This window comes from Vicugna pacos, chromosome 5, assembly GCF_048564905.1.
Source record: "Vicugna pacos chromosome 5, VicPac4, whole genome shotgun sequence".
NCBI lineage: Eukaryota > Metazoa > Chordata > Mammalia > Artiodactyla > Camelidae > Vicugna > Vicugna pacos.
In genome coordinates this window covers 77,133,444-77,159,144 of record NC_132991.1, presented here as the reverse complement: position 1 = coordinate 77,159,144, position 25,701 = coordinate 77,133,444, and the positions used below count along the sequence as shown (strand labels likewise).

Below are 25,701 nucleotides of genomic sequence, written 5' to 3'. Positions count from 1 at the left end.
GTTCAGGTCATGGAGAAGGGATTAATTCATGTTTCCATCTTTTTTCCGTTTTCAAAATTAAGTCTTCTTGTGGAGGCACTTTCTTAGGATTCAAAGTAAAAAGGAAAGAAATTGTTCTTATGGGCAGCTGGGGACCCAAATACCCACGTGGACAAGTGCTTCTCCCCACCTGCTTTTCCCTGCTTCCCAGGACTGTCATCTCCAGCAGCTTTGGGAGAAATCTCTTTGGAGCATCCGGAGGGTCTGTGGATGCAAAAGTGGATGAAGACAAGACACTGAAAATCCAGGAGCAAAGTCTGGGAGTACAGAATCCTAAATATGGCTGGCTCTCTCCACCCAGTGATACCCTGGCTCTCAAATGATTGCTTTCTGATCACTGCAGTCCCCCAGGTCCAGTCAGTGACAGCACACGCCGGAGTGCCTTCTGCGTCCCGGGAAATCAGAAACAAACAGAAAGGAGCACTTCTCTTTAAGGAGCTCACGGTCTAGTGGGCTAGGAAGAAGCTACCACTGCCTGTAAGAGGTGAAAAAGCATCACTGAGGTGACTTTTGTAAGTTTTAAAATTTGTTATTTATTTTTATTTTTTTACCAGAGGTATGGGGGATTGAATCCAGGACCTCATGTATGCTAAGCAGGTGTTCTACCACTGAGCTATACCTGCCCCCTCACCTCACTGAGGTGATTTTTGAGGTAGGTTTTCAAGGCTGAGTAGGAGCTTGCCAAAAACAAAGGAGAAGACTGAGAGAGCTTTTACAAAGGTAAGGGCCCTAGTTGCTGTGAGATCTGGAGGAGGCAGACGTCAGAGATGAGGCCAGGCAGACAGGGTCAGGTCAGGAAGGCTATCGTCTCATAAACTGAGGGATGAGGTGGTGTGATGAACAGCAGTGGGGGGGAAGACTTGGGGTCGGAGGATTTTAGGGGGAGAGAGACGAGATGTGAGATTTGTGACTTAGTCTCAGCAAGCGCTGATGAAGGCTGGGACAACAGGATTGGAGGGGAAAAAGTCACATTTCAAAGATTTTTTTGAGGTGGAAATGACAAGACTGGATGTGGATGAGGAATGAGAAGTCCTCAGAGTTTCTAGTTTGGGGGACTAGGCTGATGATGGCATGGTGGCAGATCTGAAAGAAGTTCCTCTCTCCCTCTCTCTCTCTGTCTCTCTCTCTGTCTGTCTCTCTCTGTCTGCCTGTTCATCTCTCTTTGTCTCTCTCTTTTTCTGCCTCTGTCCTTTCTGCTGACCTGTATTTCTCTGTGACACTCTATCTCTGTCTTCCTCTCTTGTTTGCTCAGCTTCTCTCTACACGGCAGCTTCGTTCTCTCTCTCTCTAAGGACCAACTTCTTCACCACCCACATCTGCTCTGCTCCCTGGTCACTTCAGAGAACAGGTGCCTTTGACTTTCCACAACCCTTGTTCAATCCCATGAAATTCTGTCACTTTCCATTCCCTGCACATGATAAAATTCATCCGATGTTTCTTCAAATAGGACCTAACTAGATGAGCTCTTCTTTCTGTGCTGGTTCAGAGAGTTATTTACCCTAGATACTTACCAGAATCAGCTGAAGAGCTTTTTAAAAAAAACCCAAGCATGGGCCCACCCTGGACCCCCTGACTCAGAGTCTTTGGGGATAGAAAGCAAAGCATGTGTATTTGTTTTAAAATTCCAGGGGTGATGCTGATTCCCAAAACGGACTGAACCCACTGCCATCGGCGACAAGTCACAGGTTATGGTTCAAAGTGCAGACCTTGGGTCAGGTGCTCATACTTATCCCAGTTTCAGCTGGAGAGGAAAGAGCTGGGGCAGAGAGGAGCAGGGTGTACAAAGCATGACCTTCCAGGGGCTGGTAGTAGCAGGCTCCTGAACAGGCTGTGGTCATACAGGCACGGTGAACTGTGTTTGCTTTGGGAGTCTTGGGAGAGTAAAATGTTAAAGCATAGTTTACGGGGCCTTCTCATGGGTTCCGTGGTAGATGGCAGAGGAGGCCTCCTCTAATCTAAATGGGAGGAGTCGGTGAGGGAAAGCTTCCTGGCCAGGTGACACCAGAGCTGAACCTTGGGGGAGCATTAATGATCGTTCTGGTGACAAAGATGAGAAACAGGACCACAGGCAGAGGAGAACAGCATATTCAAGGCACAGACAGAGATTTAGGGCCAGGATGGCATGATAAGCCCACACTTTGAGAATCCTCTGCCTCCCTTTCCCAAACCTGCAGCAATAGCTCAGGAAGCTCCTCAAATTCTTTATTCTGGGAGGGAGTTAAGTTTCTGGCGGAACTTGAAAGGGTGTTCAAGCCAGAACAGGATGAACTGTGAGAGGGCGCTGGGAGATGAAACTGAAGAGGTGTGCTGAGGCCTGATGTTGAAGCTTCGTGGTCAGTTCATTAGAATGGTGGCTTCCGTTTAGTAAGCCACTGCGTGCCGGCACTTCATGTGCATTATTTCATTTAATTTTCACAGAACCCAGAAAGTCCATGTTACTGTACTCATGTTGTACCCAAGGAAACAGAGCCTCAGTAAACTTTACTTACTTGTCACGGCCAGAAACCTAGAAAGTGGCAAAGCTGGATTTTGAACCTAATCATTCAAGTTCTCTGCCTTAAATTTAAAAAAAAAAAAAAAGGAGGAGGAGGGTGGGAGGAGTGCTATATTTGGAAATGAAAGAAAAAAAAGAGACAAATGTTTATGTGGCTTACGATATTGCCTGTCAGGGTCATTTCAGCACTCAAGTGGTTTAAGGTATTCATAATCATATCTGTAGAGATAAATGCTATAAATATTCTGTATCCTATATTTTTGTTCTTTTCAAACATTTAAACTGTTTTCATTAAGCAGAAACTGGTGTGGATGCCCAGAATGTAAAATCAATGAAAGAGGGGCATCTCAGGGTGTTTGGAGGTGGCAGGTCGAAGAGTCATCAGCATCCTTCTGTCTTTCCTCTCAACCGTTTCCCCAAACCTCAGGGACTCTTCGGCTCTAGGTTATGGCCAAAGAATTTTTAGAATCCTCAACATTTGTCTACATACTGCTCAAGCAAACAAATGCCATGTGTGGGTGACAGAGGTGCATCTTTGCCAAGGTGGGGTGCTGTGGCCATGCAGGAGGGCCCTGGCCACCTGGTGGACCCACTCTTGTGTTGTCATGGGTGCTCCTGTGACCTAGAGGAGGATGGTACCAATCACATACCTAGTTTAATGCCTACCAGAAGGGCAGCCACCTACTTAGAGAGGTCCTGACTTTTTATCCTCAGAGTCACAGAAGCAAACAGTGAGGTTAAACCTTACTTTGGATCGGAGATTGCTGAAACTGTTTTGGGTGGAATCCCCAGTTTGTCACAGCAAATGATAAAGTCACCCAGGGATAATGCCCTGTTGCTGGCTCTCTTTGCTCATTTTAGGATTTTTTCCCAAGGAGTGGAGGGCAGAAAGCATCATAAAGTAATTCACACCTATTCAAACATAAATTACTTCATTGCCAGTACAAACCACTCTTAAATCCCTGCTCATTTTGGGGAATAAGGATGGTTTTAGCACAGACCACTGTGGTGGCCAGTGGCCTGGTTTGCTGGGATGGAAGGGTCTCTGAGGAGTGGGATTTTCAGAAAGTCCTAGGAAAATCAAAACAAATTGGTCACCTTACCACAGCTCAACACATCACAAAACTTTAGGGTGTTAACTGACCACATTTAGGGCCAGATGCTTTAGAGTTCAAAAAGAACAGATCACTTTTACGCATTTTAAATGTATGATTTCACAACTAAGTCAAAGAATTTATGTTGCAAACTCAATACACTCATTGTCTCAATGCAAAGAAACAATTTTATAATCCAATTAAATATGTACGAATGTTCACTTACTGCTTGTGATTGTTAATTTTGTATGTTACATGGCTAGGTCATGGTACCCAGATATTTGGCCAAACATTATTCTGGATGCTTTCGTAAAGGTATTTTTAGATAAGATTAACATTTAAATCAGTAGACTGATGTAGACCACCTGCCACGAGGTGGGTGGGCCTCACCCAATCAGTTGAAGGACTTAATAGAAAAAAGACAGATGTCCTCTGATGAGGAATAACTTCTGCCAGCAGACTGCCTTTGGACTCAAATTGCTACTGTTCCCTGGGTCTTCAACCTACCCTGCAGATCTTGAACTTGCATCTCCACAGTTGTGTGAGCCAATTCCTTAAAATAAATCTCTCATCTGTATCTCTCCCTCATTCTCTCTCTCTCTCTCTCTCTCTCTCTCTCTCTCTCTCACACACACACCCTATTCTGTTTCTCTAGAGAAACCTAACAAATATACCGCTAATACACAATTTAAGTCCTATCTTCCAAATAACTAGTTTTATAATTACCAGAAATAAAAAAAAAGTCTTACTAGAAACTAATAACCTGATAAAGTTGCTTGTTTGGACCTTAGAAATTTAGAGGGATTGTCTAGCATAGACCTAGGATTCATCCCATAGATATTTATTGAGTCCTCCTATAGTTCATCATACCCTTGTATATTTTGAATAAAAACTCATTTACTACATGAGCAGAAACTGCAGGAGTAGTGGGTAGGGAGATCTGTACAGCTATCCAGCTTAGTTCATTGAATCTTGACTTGTCACATAGACTGGATTTTTCTTGATTCTTTGGGTTCATTGTCTTTACTTTCTAAGCCTCAAGTACATCCCATTCCATGGCTACCTGAATGGCAATCCACTGACTTATCAGTATAGAGATTCCAATGACAAAGTTCTAGTATTCCTTTCTCTTTCTCTTCAATTCAGATTTAAACAAGCTAACAGGTATTTATTTTCCTCTTGGAAACTCCCCACATTGCTTTTGTGAGATCTTCTGAGAATAAAAGTTTAAGTTTTCTTCCTTTTACCCTGTACCACTGTCATTTGTGTGTTGTGTGTGTACACACACACCCATTTGAGTTTTTATTTAACAGAAACAAAACGTACAGAAGTCCCCCTTTCTACATTCCACACCTTGGTTCTGAGGTGGCTGATCTAGTTGACAGAAGTCTAGTCTATCCTTCATGACTCTGTACATCTTGTCTGTTTTTTGGGGGGGCAGTAATTAGGTTTTTATTTATTTATTTTTAAATGGAGGTACTGGGGATTGAACCCAGGGCTTTATGCATGCTAAGCAGGCACTCTACCACTGAGCTATACCTTCCTCCTCTCAATTTTTTTTTGGGGGGGGTGGATATTTAGGTTTATTTATTTATTTATTTGGAGGTTCTGGGGATTAAACTCAGGACCTCATGCATGCTAGGCATGTGCTAAACCACTGAATTATACCCTCCCCCTGTATTTCTTGGCAGAAACTTGATGGGCAAGACTCAGCTCTGCTGAACATCAGGGACGCTTTAGATTTGTAGCCAATTGATACCCCGGGGGCAGCAGGTGCAGGCTCTTCTTGCTGTTCCTAGAACCGACGTTGGAATCAAGAACTGGCTCTTGCACCCCTCCTCCCCTGGCCTCCCCCTCCCTTCCCCCACCCCAGGGCCTCCCTAGTTACACTTTATCATGACTTACTGTTGGGCTGGTTTCACAGAAACACCTTGATTCTTCCCTTGCTGATGAGAAGCATCATGACAGAGTCTGAGAGTGAGCACGATGCTGGCAACATGACATGTGTCACAGGCGGCCCAAAGAAGGGGGGAGGAGAGGTCTGTTGTGATCCCTCTCTTGGGCTACTCTGATCTGAAACCCTGACTTTATTATCCATATGATAATAAGAAGTTCTTACTTTCCCCAAAAGGGGAAATTCAAGTCAAGTCCTTTGAGGCAATGGTCAGTTGTAATCTCTTCAAAGACTTAAAGAAGGTTAACAAACCCAGCTACAGCCCTTGCTGCCCCAGCTGATCCTGGTGCAGTGCTGGCATTCACCATTTCCGAACTACCCATTCTAGATTTTCCTTACCCTTGACCAACATTTTGGTCTGGTGTGCTTGCTTGCCTGGTGTGGTGACATAGACCTTCATTTCTGAAGGGTTTCGGCCCCTGGTTGCCTTATTCCTATCAAATCATTTTTGATGCATTGCCTCTTATTGGACTCACAAGGGCCAAGAGAAGTTCCAGGGAATCCCTTGGGCTCTAGACACACTCCTCTCTGTAGCAGTGACCCTCACTCCTCAAGGGGATCATCGATCCTATCTGCCTGTGTAGTAACTACTTTTTTGCCTACTGGTTCATTGGCATATGGAGCACCAAGTGGTCAGGTGGTAGCTGTAGCCCTCAGTTCAGTGGAATCCTTGGTAGAAGAGTTCCCACCCTGTGAGGTAGAACATCCAATTTAGCAAAGAATGTCTGTGGAGATGAGAAGCTCAAATTCTGCAAGTAGGTCACTTGGAGTTATGGTGGTACAGGGTCAACCCTATATCACATGGGATATCTGTCTGTCTGTCTGTCTATCTATCTGTCTATCTATCTAATCAATTACACCATGAAAGACAGCACCCCAGCCCCAACAGGTGTCGTCCCTTTGCTGGCACCTTAGCTGAGATTTTCAAAGGCCATTCCACTGCTCTGTTGAGCTAGTTGCTTCTGAGTGAGAGAATGCATTTTAAAACCAGTGAACTCTATGGCCACGAGCCTGTGGTTGCACTTCTTTCATTGTAAGATACATCCTTTACTCTGAGGAAATGTCATACGTATAGTGTTAGTAGATCAGGCTTCCTGTGCGTCCTTAGGTGGTGATGTTGGCACAGGTACTGCGGGCAGGGAGGGCAAACCCATCTCCAGAGTATCAATTTAGGAAAGTTTGAGTCACCGCTGTCTCTGAGGTAGAAGAGGTCTGATGTAATTGACTGGCCACCAGCTGGCTGGCCAGTCTTTTCAAGACTGAGGCCACATCAGAGGCTCAGCTTCGGTCTCTATCCTGCAGGCAGGGAACTCAGCAGCAGCAGAGCTAGACTGGCCTTCTGGACAGGGAGACCGGGTCTTTTTGATCCATGCTTAGTTTCCATTCTTACTGTTGGTTTCATGGCCCCACTGCACGAGCACTGAGTGACTCAGTAAGAAGCTGACTGACACTCATCGTCTCCTTGGTTGCTGAGAGCTTGTATGAGAATGTTGTTCTCTGGTGGGTATTAGCGTGTGATAAAAGATCTGCATGCATTGTGTTCACTCCCATTAGGCTATGTACGTACATTTCTGGTAGACATCCTTGTCTCATGTCTTGTTCCTTCTAAGTACTGACCATTTGATCAAATCATTTCCTGCTGCTCAGGACTCAATATATATACTTTCTTCAGGTTGCTTCTTCTTGAACAGCAAGTGGATAACCAATGCGTTGCTCTTAATTCTGCCAAGTGGGAGGATTTCTCTTAACCACGCTTCTTCAGGGTCAGTCTCGCTTCTGGCTAGCACCAACATATTACATTGTCCCTCTTGTGAGCCAGGCCAAAGTCCTTTCTTCCTCTGACAGTGGCCACAGGGAATCCCCAACACTGCCGTAGGTGTAGCTGGAAGGAAGGTACTGGTACAAGAGAGTTAGGGAAAATGAGCCTCGGCCACCTGCCTATGTAATTTACTCAGGTGCTCTAGGCTGACCTCAGTCTAACCCTGAATGTGCCCCTTCCATTAGGTCATAAATTTTGTCATCCCCACCTGGCCCAGTGACTTGGTGGATCTGATAACACTCAGCTTATGATGTGAAACAGCTGCTGTCTCACAGTCAATTGGTGTTCCATGATGATGACCACATTTTTATTTGTGACTAGCGTCATGCTATTTTTCCAAAGAGGGAGTTGTTCTCGGCCACAAAAAAATGCAAGTGGGCTCCAAAATCTTAAGGGTCTGTCTGTGATACGATTCTTCTAATGAGAGTTTTCAGAGTCCCTGCAGTGTTATTGACCTTCAAAGCTGATGAATCATACAGCTCAAGTGGCAGGGCAGCTGTCACCGCACAGACTGGCGCAGAGCCCTTTCTCCTCTGGGCCACATTTGAAACTGGCCCTTCTTTATATGGATCTGATTGACAAAGTGAGAGAGTGAGAACCCACACAGTATTCTAGCTGGCTGTCTCTCCGTCTCACTCCTAGGATGGTCATGATCCATTACCCACCAGCAGCGGTCCCTGTGGATCTGGGTGGCACATGAGCTGGGCCTCATATAGTCATCTTCCCTTCCAGGAAATAAAGCTTGATGTTAAAGTTAAGCCTGCTTAAAAGTGCGACAAGTTGGTACCCTACCTCTCTTAATGAGAACCTCTCCTCATTTCATAATTTCATAGACTCACAGGACTGGAAAGTTCTGTACAAATCATTTGGTTCTGCTCCATATTTTTCAGGTGAGATGAGAGTTTTACAAAGCTTAGGTGACCCTCTCAAGCCAGCAGTAAATGGAGAAGAGGGACCGCCTCCCTCCAGAACAGGCTTCATTCTGTGATACCACACTGATAAGGCGGTGAAGGGGGGTTAGCTGGCCCCACTTTTGTCTTTATCAAAGTGTTTTGAAGGTGTTGGTTTAGTGAGGTAACGTCTAGGAACTGTTTTAAGAACATTAGAGGAAAGATGTTATGTAGTTTTGAAGTACTGCTGTTGGTTTTGGAACAAAAATTCTTTCCACAATACTAGCTTGCCTTGGTGGTGAATCGAAGTGTTACAAGAACCTGTATTTCCCGAGGCGAGACCTCATCTTCGTATGTGAAATAGAGCGTAAGGCAGAGAAGGAGGTGCAATAAACAGAGGTGAGTGTGTCACGTGGAGGTACTGCCTCCCCTGAATTCCAAATCTGTGTTAAACACCCTCAGGGATTGGCTGGGAGGTGTCCTCCCTCTGTTCTAGGTCCACACCTAAGTGGAAACGTGGCATTCTGTGCCCTCTTGAGCAAAGCTATTGAAGAAGCGTGTACAGCTGTCTTAAAGGTCAATATGCCCCTGGAATAGAAACCTTTGTTCCTTGAAAATAGCCTCGTTTCTAACCAATCTACTTTCTTTGCCCTTGGTGGACACATTGACTTCAGTGACACCCAGAGTTGCCTCCCCTCCTGACAGGTGCACTGACAGCATAAAGATTTGAACTCCACCTTCCAACACCTTCATTTCTGGAGCTACAGAAGCTGCATGAGGGTGTACCAAGCTTTCACTTTATGTTCCAAATAACATCCTGGGAAACTTCTTGTTTTTATTTCCTGCCTGAGAAAATTAAAAAAATAATCCTGGCTTGCTAAAATCTGTTTTCTATCATGTCTTAAATGAACCTGGCACCAATTTGCTGGAATATCTGCCCCAGCTCTGTGGGAGGAAACTGATGAGCTGGCTTCGAATTTCCACGAGTGGATGCCAACCACGGTGCACTCTGGTGCTGCTTTCGGATGCTTTTTGCCAAGGGCAGAGTCTCGCTTCTGATTTCACAGCAAATCAAACCCTGAATGAGAAGACAGCTGTAGATAGGAGGAAAACAGCATCTCTTCAACCTGTCAGCTCTTCTCCTTCTATCTCTTCCCACCACAGAAGGATCCGTTGACATGCAAGAGGAATAATACAGATTAAACACAATTCAGTGAAGTGTGAGAAAAAGCATAGGGAGTTTCCAGGCAAGACTGTCACATCAGCAGTGCAAGTAAAGCGTTTCAACTAGTGTTTCCATCGTAGAAAGGATGCTCACTTCCAGGGCCTGCCAGGGGCTACTTGGGCTCCTGAAAACCCCTCTTGGAATGGAAGTAATAGCACACATTTTTGTGCAGGTGGAATTTCCTTTTTTAAATCCCTTTTAGCTTGAGAGAGGCTATTGCCCTTCTGTGGCACCGTGATGCCGAGGCCTGAGAAGCACACAATCCCGCGCTCCGGAGGTTGTTTCCTGAATTATGCAGGGTGTTCTCTCCAGTGAACTCTCCTTTGGAGGCTTCCTGAAATGTCAGGGTCTATCACCTGCTGCCGAGGAGAATCCATTACGGGCTTGCACGCGTAGGCCAAAAAATCAGACTTCACCCACTAACGCAGACCGGGCCGGGGCTGCAGAACTGGACCCCCTAGAAGTGTGCTTTTTTGTTTGTTTATTTGTTTTCCTCCCTTTCTTTTTATATGAAGAAAGCTTGTTGAATGTACATGCCTCTCAGATCTGGGAGGTGCAGTAAAGCCTGCAGAAATCCAGGAGGGGCAATCCCGGAGCCTTTGACAGATATTGGAGGACTTTCTGCCTCTGCTTGAACCTGCGCCCTCATGTATGGTCAGGCCGCTCAAGACGGCTGCGCTCTTGCTCTCTGTATCCTTGCTCCACCAGCCTCTGCTTCACTCACATGACTATTCAATCCTCTTGATTATCGGGTTTAATCAGTAGCTGCCTCCGTGCTTGCCCCGCCCCAGCCGCTGGTTTCCCTGGTAACTGATGAGCCACCTGACATCAATTCCCCCTGTAAATGGTAGCCTCATTCTCCCCGGAGTAGCAAAGATCGCAGCCACGTCCTGCCTGCCATCCGCTGTACACGGTGCAGGTGTCGCTCCAGGATCCTTTGTCTCAGACTTGTAAGATCCCCTCCATTCAGTAAACCATTGATGTCTCTGCCGCTGTCTCCAGGCTGTTTCTCCAGTCTTGAGACTGGGCAAGCACAAGCCTGGCAGGACTGCAAGGGGCAGCCCAGCAATCTGTGAACCAGCCAGGACACCGAGGAAACTCCCGTGAGTGCTGCAATGTTGGGAAATAGGATGGGGAATGCAAAGTTGCGGGGGTGATCATGGCTTCCCGCTGTCCCCTAACAGGTGGGGCCCTGTGGCAGCTGACCACCATGACAGACATCTTTCTCTTCCATTATATGGTTGATATCCTATTAACCTTAGAGTCTCTCTCCAGTTTGGAAGTAGCCACCCCACGCTCATGGCTCTGACTCCATGGGGATGACTGGTGAGTACAGACAAAACGCAAGGGCCTGGATTATCTGTTAAATACTTGGGTGTTATCTGGTGGGTGAGACAAGTATACCCCCAACCCACCACATCGATAGCGACCAGTGGCCATGAAGTTCAGGAATGGGCTGATAAAAATGACATATGCTGTCATTTCCACCTGTCTTACAACCCCACTGTTGCTGACCTATGAACGGACCACTGAACAATTGACGAGGGAAGCCGCTTTCTCAGCATGTGGACCAGGAGGCTAACTCAAGCCCTAGGAACCAGAACTGCACATTCCAGGAGCAATTGTCCCAGTGCCTACGCCATGTTAACCCAGAGGCAACCAGTCAACCCAATCCAAGTTCAACTGTCGACCAGCAAAGGACTGTTGCCAACTATCAGTCAGAACAATTCACTTTTGCCCTTGTCACAGGATCGACCCCCAGGTGAACACATTATAGAATGGCCCTGGGACTGACAGGTAAGTCCCCGGTGGTTTGGGTTTGCCACACTGTGGGGAATAGGATTAGAAAGGGACTTACAGGTTTCCCTTGGCTTCTGTGCGGCTCCACCTAGACTACCGGGCCCCCTGCTGGAGACAGCCCCGTTATGTTAACCCTACGGTCTGTTGTTAAACCACCTCTCCAGTCCTCAGTCCTCGGCATCAGCTGTGGAGACTGAGGGTGGACAGGCGGGAGGAACTGCAGGCTAGGATGAAAACCACAGGCAGGGGCGGTGTTATCTCAGAATGCTGGTACTGCTTGTATTTTGCTTAATGGTCACGAACTCACCTGTTTTGTGCCTCTTCAACATCTTACACTTTGTCCCTAGTCTGAGCAGAAGGAAGCTGTTCTAGGGCTGGGCGACAGTGGTGGCTTCACTGCGAGATGAGTCTGATTGCTGGGTCTACAGCGAGATGCCATTGTGGTCCTCCTCTGGATTTCCGTGAAAAATTGACCTGGTAAGCACCTGACTCCAAAGTTTGCCCACCTCTTGGTGAATTACTACCTTTTGTACACTAGGTTTCTTACTCTTGATAATATTTGGCTGCGGGAGTCTCTCCTGCATTTGTAGTATTTGGTTGCACCGCACTTCTACATTCCTGACCCCAGGGATATCATGGAAGAAGGGCAGACCCAGATTGTAAGGACTGTGCGGGGTGCGTAGGGGTGGAGCATATGGTCAGGCCACTCGAGATGGCTGTGCTCTTGATCTCTGTACGCCCCTGCTTCACTCACATGACTATCCAATCTCTTAATTGTCGGGCTTCATCAATAACTGGCTTCCTGCTTGGCCCGCCCCAGCTGCTGGTTTCCCTGGTAACTGAAGAGCCACCTGACATCAATTCCCCCTGTAAATGGTAGCCTCCTTCTCCCCCGGGCAGCGAAGATGGCTGCCACGTCCTGCCTGCTGCTGTACACGGTGAGGTGTCACGCCAAGCTCCTTGGTCTCGGATGTGTAAGACCCCCCGTCCAGTAAATCGTTGATGTCTCTGTCACTGTCTCCTGGCTCTTTCTTCGGTCTTCAGGCTGGGTGACTACGAGGCTTGCAGACCTGCAGGGTGCAGCCCAACACCTTAGCAGAGCAGTCTGAGTAAGAACACTAGCAGTATTCCTGGGGCGTCTCTGAGATTAGGTGTCGTCTCCAAGCACACACTAAAGGGCCTGACCTGCCACCTGAGCACAGATGCGGAGTTATCTCCAAAACGAGGAGCAGGAGTGTTCATGGGTGCTACGCACTAGAGCAGACAAACTGTCTTGGACACGTATGTACAAGTGCAAAACTGCAGTGTAGTATCAAAACCAGGATATTGGCCCTGATCATCTCTTAGTCGCATGTATAGTAATGGTATCATTAATAAAGCACAAATGTAAATATGTATATATTTTAAGAAATAAAGCCGTAGATATTTATGAACGCATGTGCATGAGGGAATTAATCATAATAGTGAAATGGAAAAAACTAAAAATTATGCTGTATCTCTTAAAAACCAAAGCTCAAATGATTGTTGAGTGTTGGGATTAGAGGTGATTTTTTATTTTATTTTCCTGTTATGTCTATATTTTTTCTTTTCTACAATTTAATATTACCTTTATAATAAAAATTAAAGGTCAAAAAAACCCCTTTCCTTTGGGTATGATATGGGTACAGCCTGAGAGTAAACATAAAAATATCTAGAATGGTCAGAATTACCTTCAAAAGGGCCTAGTTTAGTTTTCTGTCATGTGTTGTTAGTTGGAGTAACAGTGTCTATGTATACACGTTTTTCTAGTTGAGTTAGTTACACGCTCACAAGCACTCGTAAGGAACAGAGCAGAGAGCCCTTGCGCGCTGGACCTGGCTTCGCCCAGAGGTAACACTCTGCTAAAATGTCATCACAGCCAGCACGCGGACATTGATATGATCCACCGACCTTATTCAGATTTTCCCAGTTTTACTTGTGCTCATTTGTCTGTGTGCCTGTGGGTGCACACACACTCGTGGACTGAGTCCCACGTGATCTTATGACCTGTGTAGGGCTGTGACCACCGTGGGTAAGACACTGAACAGTTTCAGCACCAGAAGAACCCCTCACATTGTTGCCCTTTCATCACTACACCCAGCTTCCTCATGCCACCTCCCCAGTCTCTCCCCTCTGTCAACCGCTAACCTGCTGCTCCATTTCTAAAGTTTCAAAATGTCATTTCAAAAATGTTATACAAATGGGATTATATACGATGTAGCCTTTTGGAATTGGCTGTTTTCACTCAGCATAAATCCCTGGAGATTTGTCCAAGTTGCAGCCATGACAACAGTCCGTTCCCTTTCATTGGTGAGCAGTACTCCATGTTTACATGAGCCGCAGTGTAACCATTCACCTGTTGAAGGACACAGGGTTGATTCCTCGTTAGGGCCATTACAAGCAAAGCTGCTATGAACATGTGTGTACAGGTTTCTGTGTGACCAGACGTTTTCATTTTTTTTGGAATAAATACTCTAGGAATGCAATTGTTGGGTGATATGATAGCTGCATGTAGTTTTATAAGAAACTTTCAAACTGTTCCAAAGTGGCTGTATCATTTTACATTCCCAACAGCAATGTATGAGTTATCCAGCTTCCCCTTATGCTCCTCAGCATTTGGTACTGTCACTTTTTTATTTGAGTCATTCTGATAGTTAAGTAGTGATAGCTCATTGTGGTTTCAGCGTGCACTTCCCTAACGGCCAATGATGTCGACCACCTTTTCAAGTGCTTGTTTGTTATCTGTATATCCTCTTTGGTGAAATGTCTATTTTATGTCTTTTTGCCCCCTTTAAAATTGGATTGTTTGCTTTAACTTCTGAGTTTTGATTTCAAAATGTAGCATATTATAGATACTAGCCTTTTGCTACATAGATAATTGGCAGATATTTCCTCCGAGTTTATAACTTTTCATCCACTTCACATGGGCTCTCACAGAGCAAGTTTTCAATTTTATAAGGTCCAATTTGTTGATTTTTCCTTTTATAGATCATGATTTTGGTACCAAGTCTAAAAACTCTACCTAGACTTAGGTCTCAAAGACTCTGTTTTTGCTAAAAGTCTTATAGTTTTATGCTTTACAGTTAAGTCTATGATCCATTTTGAGTTAATTTTTGAATGGTGTGTGAGACTTAGGTCAAGACTCATTTCTTTCTTTTCTTCTCTTCCCTTTCCCTTGCTCTCTCTCATTTTTCCTACGATGCCCAACTGCTCCAGCACCATATATTGAAAGGCTGTCCTATCTCCATTGAATTGCTTTCTTACCTATGTCAAAAATCATATAAAAATGTATGGGTCTATTTCAGGGTGTCAACAGCATTTTGACACAGCACCCACTTCACATGGAAAAGTAGAAAAGAGGACTTACTGCTTTACTGTGCACAAAAGAAGAGGGGTCTCTGTGGGGTTATTGGTGTAAGGGAGCCAAATGGAGAATCAGTGACTAAGCGCAGGATGGGGCCCACAGAGGGAACATCTGCCTGGCTACTGTTGAAACATCAAGCCTGAGCTTAAAAAAAAATCACTCTTGCTTAAGGCATACAGCAGAAGATTGTGGTCAGTTCTCTGCCTCCCTTTTGTCTCTTACTGTTTCAATCACTTAAAAGAGATGGGGCTCTTTGATTCCTCCACTATTTTCTGTTACAGATGATCAAAGACTAATTTTTAGGATATCTCTTTGAACTCTCAGTGTTTGCCAGAGGCTACAATTATCACCTTCAAAGTGTTTCCTTCCCCCTTACCCCTCTGCTGCCTGTGTATTTGCAAGTGTCCAGACACGTGGCTGATGGGGGTGCCTCTCGGCGGTTTTTCATGTGAAGGGGTTACCATGAATCTAGAGGACCCCATGAATCATCTTCAAGGAATTTGAAATATTTATGAGGACTAAGTATATGTTTCCATCATAGATCCTTAACATTTTAGCTTCCTAGACCACGTGAAAATAGTTCCAACATGCAGTTCAAATTAAAGCTTTGTAGAGGGAAAAAGGAAGGCTTCAGGTCTGGCATGACTGGAGGCTGTTGGCGGGAGGAAGCTGTAGGCAACTAACTAATCAGGGAATTGCAGTGTAAGTGGTTTGAGATGCATATTTCACTTTATCTGGTTGGTCCTAAGTTGGAAATGGGACCAAAAATTATGAAAGCTGCCAGTTATTAATCAAATCCTGATTGTTTGGAGCCAGTTACTACAGGGGATTGTTTGGTTTCATGGACTGATTGCAAGAAATAGTAGTCTGACTTCCTGGGCTGCATAGTAGGTTGGCTTTCTGGGCTGCTTGCTACAGATTGTGGATCAGAGTCCTATTTTTGTCTAGAGAATCTGGCCATTGTCTGTATAGTCAGGCTCTTAAGAGTTTGAGCAACTTGTCTGTGAACAGATAACAGAATTAAGATTCAGACTTGTGATGCAACGAGAATATGAATTTTATCACCTCAATATACTGCCTCTGTGGAAGGATTCCCAGAGAAAGGGTGGCAGAGATAACCAAGTTGGCAAATGCGATTGCATTTTAGCCGATACCTGCTGCTGAACTTACCCATCTGACTCCTATCTTCCTTCTTAACTAAACTCTGATTTTATTTATGTAGCAGGACTGACTCAGGGGAAGCTGACTCTTTCTCCAGTTCCAACCCTGATTTTTCTAAGCCAACAGCATTTGGCATTGCTCTGGTCACCTTTTCCCCTTGCCACCCCAGCCTAGGCATAAACATGTGAACTAATTTGGCCCAGAAAGAATGGAAAATGGAGGGAAGATTTTCTTTCTAACTGGGCGGCAACAAAGGTGCACACGCGCACCCTTTGCTACTGGTTGCCATCACTGACCACGAGAGCAAGGAACCTTTGGTAAAGTTGGTGCTGCTGGCACCAGAATTAAAAGGCAAAGAGCACCTGGATTCTTTATGACATCAACGAACCACTGATTTGACCAATTCTGCAGCCACCATTTCTATTGACTTCTGTTACATGAAATAACTTCTTCATCGCTTAAGCCAGGTTGAGTTAGGTTTCCTGATACACGGAGCGAAAGCATCCAAGCAAACACAGCAGCTTAGAAAAGAGTCTTTGCCTTCACTCTCTATCCCAAGTCTGTTGGTAAACCTTTGAATATTCAATAGAGCAAAATGGTTAACAGCTATTGCCCTGGACCCCGAAGGCCTGCGTGCAAGGCCAGCTCCACTTCTTTGTGATTGCTGACTTTGGGAAAGCTACTTAATTTCTCTGTGCTTCACCCTTTTTTTTAAACTGGAGATAATGATGGTACCTGACTCATAGGATCGTGATGATTTTAAGAACTAACATATGTCAAGTGCTCAGAATAGTGTCTGGAACATTATAAGAGCTATGCGGGTGTTCATTGTTAGATTTAATATTTAAAACTTAGCAAGTATTCTCGAACCTTTCTTCCAGAATTTAAAAAACAAGAATCTTCTTACCGTTTAAAACTTTAAATCATTTACATTACCGAAGCAAGTGAATCTAGTTCAACTTTTCACCTCTGCTTCAAATGTGTGGCCAGGCTCCAGCATCCCAGGAGAAATCAGATGAAAGGGTCACTCTTAGTCTCCTTTCTTTGAATGCCTCGTGTCCTGACAATTGATGTTTCAACCCTGTGTTCAATAGATTCATCTTTGCTTTCATTCTGCCTCTTCCAATGTTTCCTAAACATCTTAATAACTGTCCTGTTAACATCTTTCCTTTAAAAATTGTTAAAAACCCACCACTTTCAGACAACATGTTCTGAGGGAGCGATGTAGTCCGTTCCTGATTGCATCAGCGTTCTGTCTCCTTTTTCAGTGGGGAATGTTCAACCAAGAAAAAACTACCTGAGTGCTTACTGTGTGCCAGGTACTGTGCTAATTGTTTCTACTATTTCTTGAATAATTTATTTCTATTAATGATGTACACACAAATTGGGTGTTTTTTTTTGAGTTTTGTATCAGTCAGAATAACCTAGGTTATTCATGAGTAACAAATAAGCCTCCAATTTTTGTTGCTTTAAAATAACAAAGGCTTGTCTTTCCTTTCAACCTACATGTCCTTCTCAAGTATCTGGGTTGGGTGAACAGTGCTCTATCCTGCATTGGCATACACTTCCTTAGAGGTTTATTTGGTGAACATTTTAGGTTTGTGTATTATACAACAACCCAATTCCACCACTGTAGCTTGAAAGCATACAGACAAGTGGCTTTATTCCAAGAAAACTTTATTTATAAACGCAGGCAGCCAACCCAGGGGTTGTGGTTTGCTGATGCCCGTGCTACATCATCCTCACTCTGGCACCCAGGCTGGTGGAGGCTCCCTCATTTGGGATGCACCCATCATGGTAGCAGGGAGGAAAAAGATCATGAAGAATCCTGCACCAAGTCTTAAATGCTTCACTTGGAAGTGACTTGGCTCACTTGTACTCATGTTTTATTGACTGTAGAAAATCATACATGGCCACATCTAAGTTCAATCTGTGGAGGCGGGGAAGCAGTCCCCTGTGGGCCTAGAAGAGGAAAACCAGAAACACCGACCAGCCCCAGTCATGTCTATTGTCCTCTGCATCATTCTGTTGTTCAGCTCTTTTTGTGGCTATATTTTTGCTGAGCTTTATGTTCCTAGTTAAGGAAATGAGTTACAAAGCTGTGGTTTGCTCTATGTTCTTACCAATGTATTACTCAGTTTCTGGATCAACTAGGCCTCTTTTCCTGCTTTTCTGGTCTAGCTTCTAGGCTTGTTATTACTCACCAACCAGAGCACGAAAGAGCCAGAGGGAAAGTGAAGTAGAAAATGCAAATTCATCTACCTCACACATAGTTCCTGGATCTTGTCCCACTACCTAGGAAAGTCCCTTCTGAGGGCCCACTGTCAGGCTCGGGGTTGCAGAAATTTGCATATCATTATCTAATTTACACAATCTATTCAAAGTAACCATTCTTTGAGGGTAATTCTTTGGCCTGTGTTGAACAGCTATGTATATTAGAAGTGTGTGTGTGTGTATGTGTGTGTGTGTGAATATTACAAAAACAATTTGGTCAACTTCTCATGACCATCTTCTTTCCCTTTATTTCCTCTCTACATTTCACTCCCTTTCTTCCTAATAAATCCTGATATTTTCAAAGAGTCAAAGGTTGGATGGGATGGGAATTTAGGATAATTTTTGATTAAATTTCCCTTGCCTGTGTGCCTGATCATACCTTCCTGCGAATTTCTCTCCCTCCTCCATCCTTCCATCTTTTCTTTCAGCCATTCATCTATCCATCCAACATCTAAGTGAGGACCTACTATTTGCCAGGCTCTGTGCTAGGCAGGTAAAGGAGCTATAACTGAATAAGAGCAAGACAGTCTTTGCTCTCATGGAGCTAAAAACTTTTTTGGGGAAAAAAAACAAAGCAAAACAAAAACTGTGATAATTGGTAAGAGACCTGAAGAATCCTAGAAGTTGGAGATTGTAAGGGAGCATGTGGTGTGAACATCTGTCTCCTGGAAGGTGAAGTATTAGAGGGGAGAGTTCCTGTTAGTCTGTGTGAATGAAGGCATTATTAAGGGATTTAATTCAAATGCTTTTGTTCTTTAACCTTCTGTTTCCACTGTTTATGCTACTGCTATCTTTAGCTGTGTTTGGAGAATGGCAAGGAGCCAGCAAGTTCTCAGTGGATTTCCCACTTGTAATATGTTTCTCTCTATCTGATTTTGGCTTAAAGATCAAATTGCCTTTAGGCCTATTTCTGATCCTTGCCAGAAAAAGCTGGCTCTTTCTCCACTCATCTGTGTGAAAACGTTGCTCAGGTGAGAATTTTCATATGATTTGAATAAAAGAAATAAAACTTTCCTGGAAAGGCATAACTTCTTTCTTTATTTTGCTGCTTCCAAGGCTCAAGATTGATTGTTTGGTTCTTTTGTTGTTGTTTTTTGGTGGTGGTGGTGGGGTAATTAGGTTTACTTTATTTATTTATTTATTTTAATGGAGGTACAGGGGATTGAACCCAGGACCTCGTGCATGCTAAATACACATTCTACCCCTGAGCTACACCCTCCTCCCTCCAAGGCTCAAGACTGAGATTTTATGTTCTGTACAATTTTGTGGTTTTCTTTTGTTTTAACTTTATGGCAAAAATGTATATCTAGTTGAAGTGCAAATCAAATAAAATGAATACAATATTTGAATGTTAAAGTATTTTGAGAAAATAATTCTTACATAAAACCAGCAGAATGTTCAAGACAACAGAACCATATACGGTGACAACAAATTTATCTTGCAACCTGGAAAAACATGCCATTCCATATTACAGAATTTCCAGAAAACTTGCTCTTTTTACTTGCTCTTCTGTGAGCAAAATTTTTTTCAACTAAGTTATTTTGAATTAAAATATTTCTGTGATATTTCCTATCTCTTAAACCAAACATAATTAATTGACTTGAAGCATCACTACACATTAACTCAGGTAATGCAATTTTCTGCAGCATATCGATGCCCTTGGAGCCTACCTAAGAGGTCTAGGACGATTGATCTCAACAGGTGTGACTCGAATGCTATGCTTTCAAGGTATTTACATGAAATTGTAAATTTGGCTTCGTTGTTTGTGTTTTCTGGGTTTCTTTTCTTTTCGTTTTTTTTTTTTCCTGGTGTCCCCTTAATTGTTAGGGGTGTCAGACATCCCTTCTCCCAGGTATCCTGTATCTGTTTCTAGTAACCACAAAACTAGCACTTCATTACTTTTGATTTATGTTGAGCATATTTATTAGGATAAACTTGGATGCATATCACATTTAGAACAAAACTACAGCAGCTAAAACAAGATAGTGGCTTATTTCTGCCCCATGTGTAAGAATCCTAGAGATAGGCAGTCCCAGATGCATACAGCACGTCTTGAATTTCTTAGGGATTCAGTCTCCTTCTAGCTCTCCTAACATCCTTAGGCCATGTCCCACACTGCCACAGTCCAACATGGCTCCTAGAACCATCACTGCAGGGCAGCCCGCAGATTGGAAGGCAGGAAGAGAGAAGGACTAGGTCCCACCTTGGAGGAATGCTTCCTGGATGCCTTACAAAACAGCACGACTGCTCATCTTTCACTGGTCAAAAGTTTGTCAAGCTTATAGTTGTAAGAAGACTGAGAAACACAGGTTTTTATTTGGCTGCAAGACATCCCTGAACAAACTTGAGTTTCTGATACTAAGTAGAAATGGAAGAAGGGATGCTGGGGTCAGCCACTAGCAGCCTCTGCCATATTCCACTACCAAACAGCCACATCTCTTAGAAAATTGTGTAGAGATCTTGAAAGATATGGGTTTCTCCAAGGAAGTGAAATGAATGGCATTGAATGCCCAGACTTATATTCCTTAATCACTACAAGGCCTTTGAAAAAATTTCCAGATGCTCAGCTGGGTTCTGAATAACTAAATTTGTTACATAAATGGCATTTGAACAGTGGAGGTGCTATTGTGGCTGAAGTGAATAGTTACATATATAAAATCCTTCTCTAAAATTGAAGAAATTCTAGTTTGCCATATCACATAGATGCATTCCAAATATGGGAGTTTCCTCTCAAAGCACGTGCCTCAAGTACGCGCAAAAATTATGTGTGGCCCTCACAATCTGCATTGGGTCCTTTATTTGGTAACATATACTCCCCTGATCACTTCTTCTCAGCTTGCAGAATTTATGCCAAGACCTACTAGAAATAACTTTTTCACATACATAATTTCTAGAGTCTGAGTGAAATCTTGTATTTGGTTTGTTTTCTACATTTTGTCTTTTTAAATCTATTCCTTGCGATGTTTGAAACTTTGGCGTGAAGGAGAAGTACACATGAACCTAGGATGCCAACTTGTACATTTAATATATTTGTGTTTGGCAAGGATCACTGTGGGCATTATTCTTGGTTCTCTGGTATTTTGTTTAAAATGAAAAACCTTATTAGGGGAGGCTATAGCTCAGTGGTAGAGAATGCACTTAGCATGCATGAGGTCCTGGGTTCAATCGCCAGTAGCTCCATGAAAATAAATAGATAAACCAAATCCCCTCCCGCCCCCCTCAAAAAAGAAAATCATTTGCATGAGCAAGACAAGTATCCAATCTAGAACTGGGTCTCATGCCCCCATAACTTGAGTGACTTAGTTCTCTGGGTAAATGTCACGGCCACACACATACTCTTCTGGTGAATTTTACAGGCTGGATCTTAACTGCCCTGATCTAGCTGTGCCCACACATGTGGCTTTTGTCTGTGAAGCAAATGTGGAAAGCAGAAACAGCGTTTAGCTTACTCCTGGGCTGATGAGCAGCTGCTCCGCACTCTTACAGCTGCACTGGGTGTTTACAACAGCCCTACCAGGTGTTAGATATTTTGAATATCTCCCCTAGTGAGGATTGGATAGATATCCTAGTTATACACCAAGGACACACCAATGCAAGATTTCCAGTCCTTCTAGGAGGAAGTCCACCCCACACAACATCTCCCACACCTCACGCCGTCTACCAGGGCAGGATTCTGGCAATTCCCAGCCAAGGCCGGGGAGAGGTGCCTGTGCTGGGGCAGATGATGCAGAGTTCTTCATCTTCCACATTTGACATAATGACCATGGTCTACTCTGCTCTTACTGCAGCATCTCAGCCATTCCTAGCCTCAACATGATCACACAAAGTTACAACAATGGAGGTAAATGCTTTCTTGATGTACCATTAAAAGTACAAGGTGAAATAACAAGATGGCGTAGGCATATTCCTTCTGCACCCTCTGCAGGTATCCGCCTCCTCTGTGCATCCTGCCTGGACTCTCACATGTTACTGCAGGAGAAGAATCTGCTAAATGCTGGGGAGTTACAGAGTTCACAGCAAATCAGTCCCTGCCCTCAGGTGCTTACAATCCTGTAGTCGAAATGGTGAGAGGCCACAATGATGAAGATGATGGATCTTGACCCTATCCAGCCCTTCCTGTGAAGGAACTTGAAGTGAGGAGAGAAGAGAAAGAATGGGTGTCTTAGTCTGCTCCGGCTGCCATAACTATAACACTATACCAGAGATGAGGTGGCTTGAACAACAGATATTTATTTTTTCATAATTCTGGAGACTAAAAGTCCACGATCAAGGTCGTGTCTATTTAGTTTTTGGTGAGAGCTCTCTTCCTGGCTTGCAGACAGCTGTCTTCTTGCTTGTCTTCACATGGCACTTATTCAGTCTGTGCACTGGGGGTAGCAAGTTGCCAAGCTGTCTGGTGTCTCTTCTTATAAGAACACCCATCCTATTGGACCTGGATGACCTGATTTAACTTTAATTACTTCCTTAACCCTAATAAAGCCACACTTGGTGGGTAGGACTTCAACATAGGAATTTTGGGGAGACACAAACATTCAGTCCCTAACAACGGTTTGAGATGAAACACTTGGAAGGGGCAATAGATCTCCCCAATTTTACTCTTGTTCTCTGGAAGATTTACTTAAAAACCAATGACTTATTTCCTCGGATCATTCCCATTAGCATAACTCCCACCTCCTGGCTTAGATCCTCAGCCCTCAGAAGCTACTTCCATTTCAGGGGGATGGATGATGCTAGAAGTCCTAGAAAGAGCTGGAGCCGATGCTCAAGTTGGGAGCTGTGGTGGCAACATCCTGATAGTCCTCCAGACCGCAGTTCAGAGTAACCACATGTCCAGAGCTGAAGCCAGGGCAGCCCTCCAGACTGAGATAAAAATATTTAGAATTGGAATTTCTCCAGACGATACATAGAATATGGTTGCCTAGGGTGGGTGCAAAGACAGTAGGGGAAACAGAGGACTGTGTCAAGGTAAAGAAGTAAGAGGGGAGCAAGAAGCACCCTGGCTGAGGAGCAAGAGCTAACTGTTATCCATGGCTCTAAAAAGGGTCTGAGGTTCACAGGCTTATACTCGGGCCCTGTGTGCTCAGGTCTCCGCCTCACTGACAGACCTCTCTGTGCCGTCCCCTGTCAGGGTCTCCCCAGCTAGATTTCCCAGGTCTCCCTCTATGCATGTGAACAGGTCCTGTGGGAATTCCTTGTTCTCCCCACCCCTCCCCTGTGGGTCACCCAGAGCCAATGCCTGGAAGCAGGAGAAGCAGGTGTGGTCAGGGAGGAGCAGTGCGCTGAGTTTTGACCTCTGGGGCATGTGTTGTAACAGTTCCTGGGGGAGAGATTGCTCAGGTTTCCATAACTCCAGAAAATGTGGAGCTCTTTCCTGGGTCCGCCATGTAGCACAGTCCCAGAGGGTGTAATTCACACCAGCTTCTCCACAAACAGTGCCCCGGAGTTGTGCAGCACACAGCCTGTAAGGCCACTCAAAGTGACCCTGCCCCTCCCCAGGGATCCCTAGTCCTTAAGGAACGAGTTACTGCACCCACCAGCTCTAGCAACGGCAGGAATGGAAGCACAGCCGATAATGAATGAAAAGGCCAAAGTATTATGCCATTGATAAGGGGTAGGCTCTCTGTGTGACTATGAATATGTCACTATTACAATGTTTTGACAAGATATGGATGCTCAAAAAAGCAGGGTTATGAATTCTGCGTACGACATCTCTGTAACTGGTAGGGTTTAAAGAAGAATAATTCTTTTACTTCAGAGAAAAATGACACAGTCAAGATTTATTCACGTGCTTGTGCAAAAAGTTTGATTTTCCTTACCATTTTATTGTTCTAGTACATACATGATATTGGAAGTGATCCGTGCTTTCACGGATCTCCGCTCATCAGATGTCTTCTAGCTTTGCAAGGGGCAACTTGCCTAAGAAATGTAATTATCTACTGCAGATAAGTGCTGTTTTTACTTTCCTGACTGTCTAAATCTCCTCCGGGGAAAAACAAGTTAATAATTCTTCTATTTACAAAGCTGGCTTGATCTAGTCTGTGGTGGACTGAATATATGCAATATTATTTAAATTAGGGCTGGAAAGTACAAGGCGTCTCTGAAGCTTTCAAAGTAACAAAAAGATTTTTTTCTTAATTATTTAAGATCTAGCAGTGATGTATACTAATATCTAAGAATCTCTAAACCAGTGGCTCCCAATACATGGTTCCTGGACCTTGTTAAAAATGCAACTTAACAGGTCCTACTCCAGACCTACCGAATCAAATTCTGAGGGGTGGGGCCCAGCAGTCGGTGCTTTAACAAGCCCTCGAGGTGATCCTGACGCGTGCCCACACTTGAGAAGCAGTGTTCTGGGTCTAGAAAAGTGATTCTCATTTTGGGTTGTATATAAGAATCCCTTGGGGATCTCTTAAAAATCTGACGCCCAAGGCTACACCCCAGACAAACAATCCAGAGTCTCTGGAGGGGAAAGCAGGCATAAATTCCCTCGGTGACTACAATGCGTATCCAAGGTTAAGAACCACTTATTGCTTCAGGAGCAATACTCAAATTTTAGCATGTATAAAAATGGCCAGGAGTACTTGTTAAATAGATAGATTACCCCCAGAGGTTTTGATTCAGTAGATTGGTAGTTAAGGCCCAGGAATTTACATTTTTAGCCAATATTCCAGGTGCTACTGTGGAAGGTCCAGGGACCACTGCTTAAGGAACATTACTTTAGAGCCAGGACTACGTAAAGAATCATAAGAGCTGTGCTTACCAGCAGGAATTAGGAAGACAGCTCTGAAGATTTAAAATCGCAGCATTCAGTTGTATGGGGACGAATAGTAACCTGACCTTTTGCGGTGATCACTTTGTAGTCTACACAGATGTCGAATTATAATGTTACCTACTCGAAATTCATATAATGTTATATACCGTTTTTACTCAATTAAAAATAAGTTTAAAAAGTTACAATAAATAAAGTTGCAGGCCAACAGAATTCAACAGATAATTGCATGGAGAGGGTAGGGGATGGAACTGTAGAAAGGTGGTGAGGCTGTTTAATTATGATGTCTCAGTCAACCATTGACTTTAGTGACCTTCCAAGCTAATGAACTCTCTTAGCAAAATAATGAAATCAGGAGACTGACCCTAACAACCCCTTCCGTCGCATGTTCCTATGTTGGGGGCTAGCACATTCTAACAAGGCATATTCCTACACCAAGAGCAGGGCAACGGCATGAAAACAACAGACTTTGGAATCAGGCAGACCCGATGTGAGTCTGGATGTCACCACTTGCTAGCTCTGGGACCTGGGGCAAGTTACTCCGCTCTCCGACTCTGGGCTCTGATCTGTCATGAGAGGACACTGATACCTCCCTGCCAGGGCCGTCATGAAGATTAACATGAGAAGCCCTTGACACCCACCAGCCTCACACAGGACGACTATTGTTGCTCTGCTGTTTACTTACGAGAGCCTTTTTCTAATTTATTGTACCAAAAGCCGTTCAGCAGTTTTGACATCCTGAGACGTTCCTCCAGCTCCTCTGTATGGACACAGAATTCCCAACAAGCAGAGACATGAAA

The 25,701-nt window shown here is 44.1% G+C and overlaps 1 long non-coding RNA gene across 3 annotated transcripts; it reads left to right on the top strand.

The window, feature by feature from the left end:
* On the top strand, positions 1-25,701 carry LOC140696465 (uncharacterized). Of its 3 annotated transcripts, XR_012072853.1 has the most exons (5): positions 1-551; positions 8,577-11,312; positions 11,663-11,792; positions 19,779-19,860; positions 22,058-25,701. It is a non-coding gene; the product is annotated as an uncharacterized lncRNA (long non-coding RNA). The 3 variants fall into 3 exon arrangements; XR_012072852.1 differs by lacking the exon at positions 19,779-19,860; XR_012072851.1 differs by lacking the exons at positions 19,779-19,860; positions 22,058-25,701 and having other exon boundaries at positions 11,663-12,632.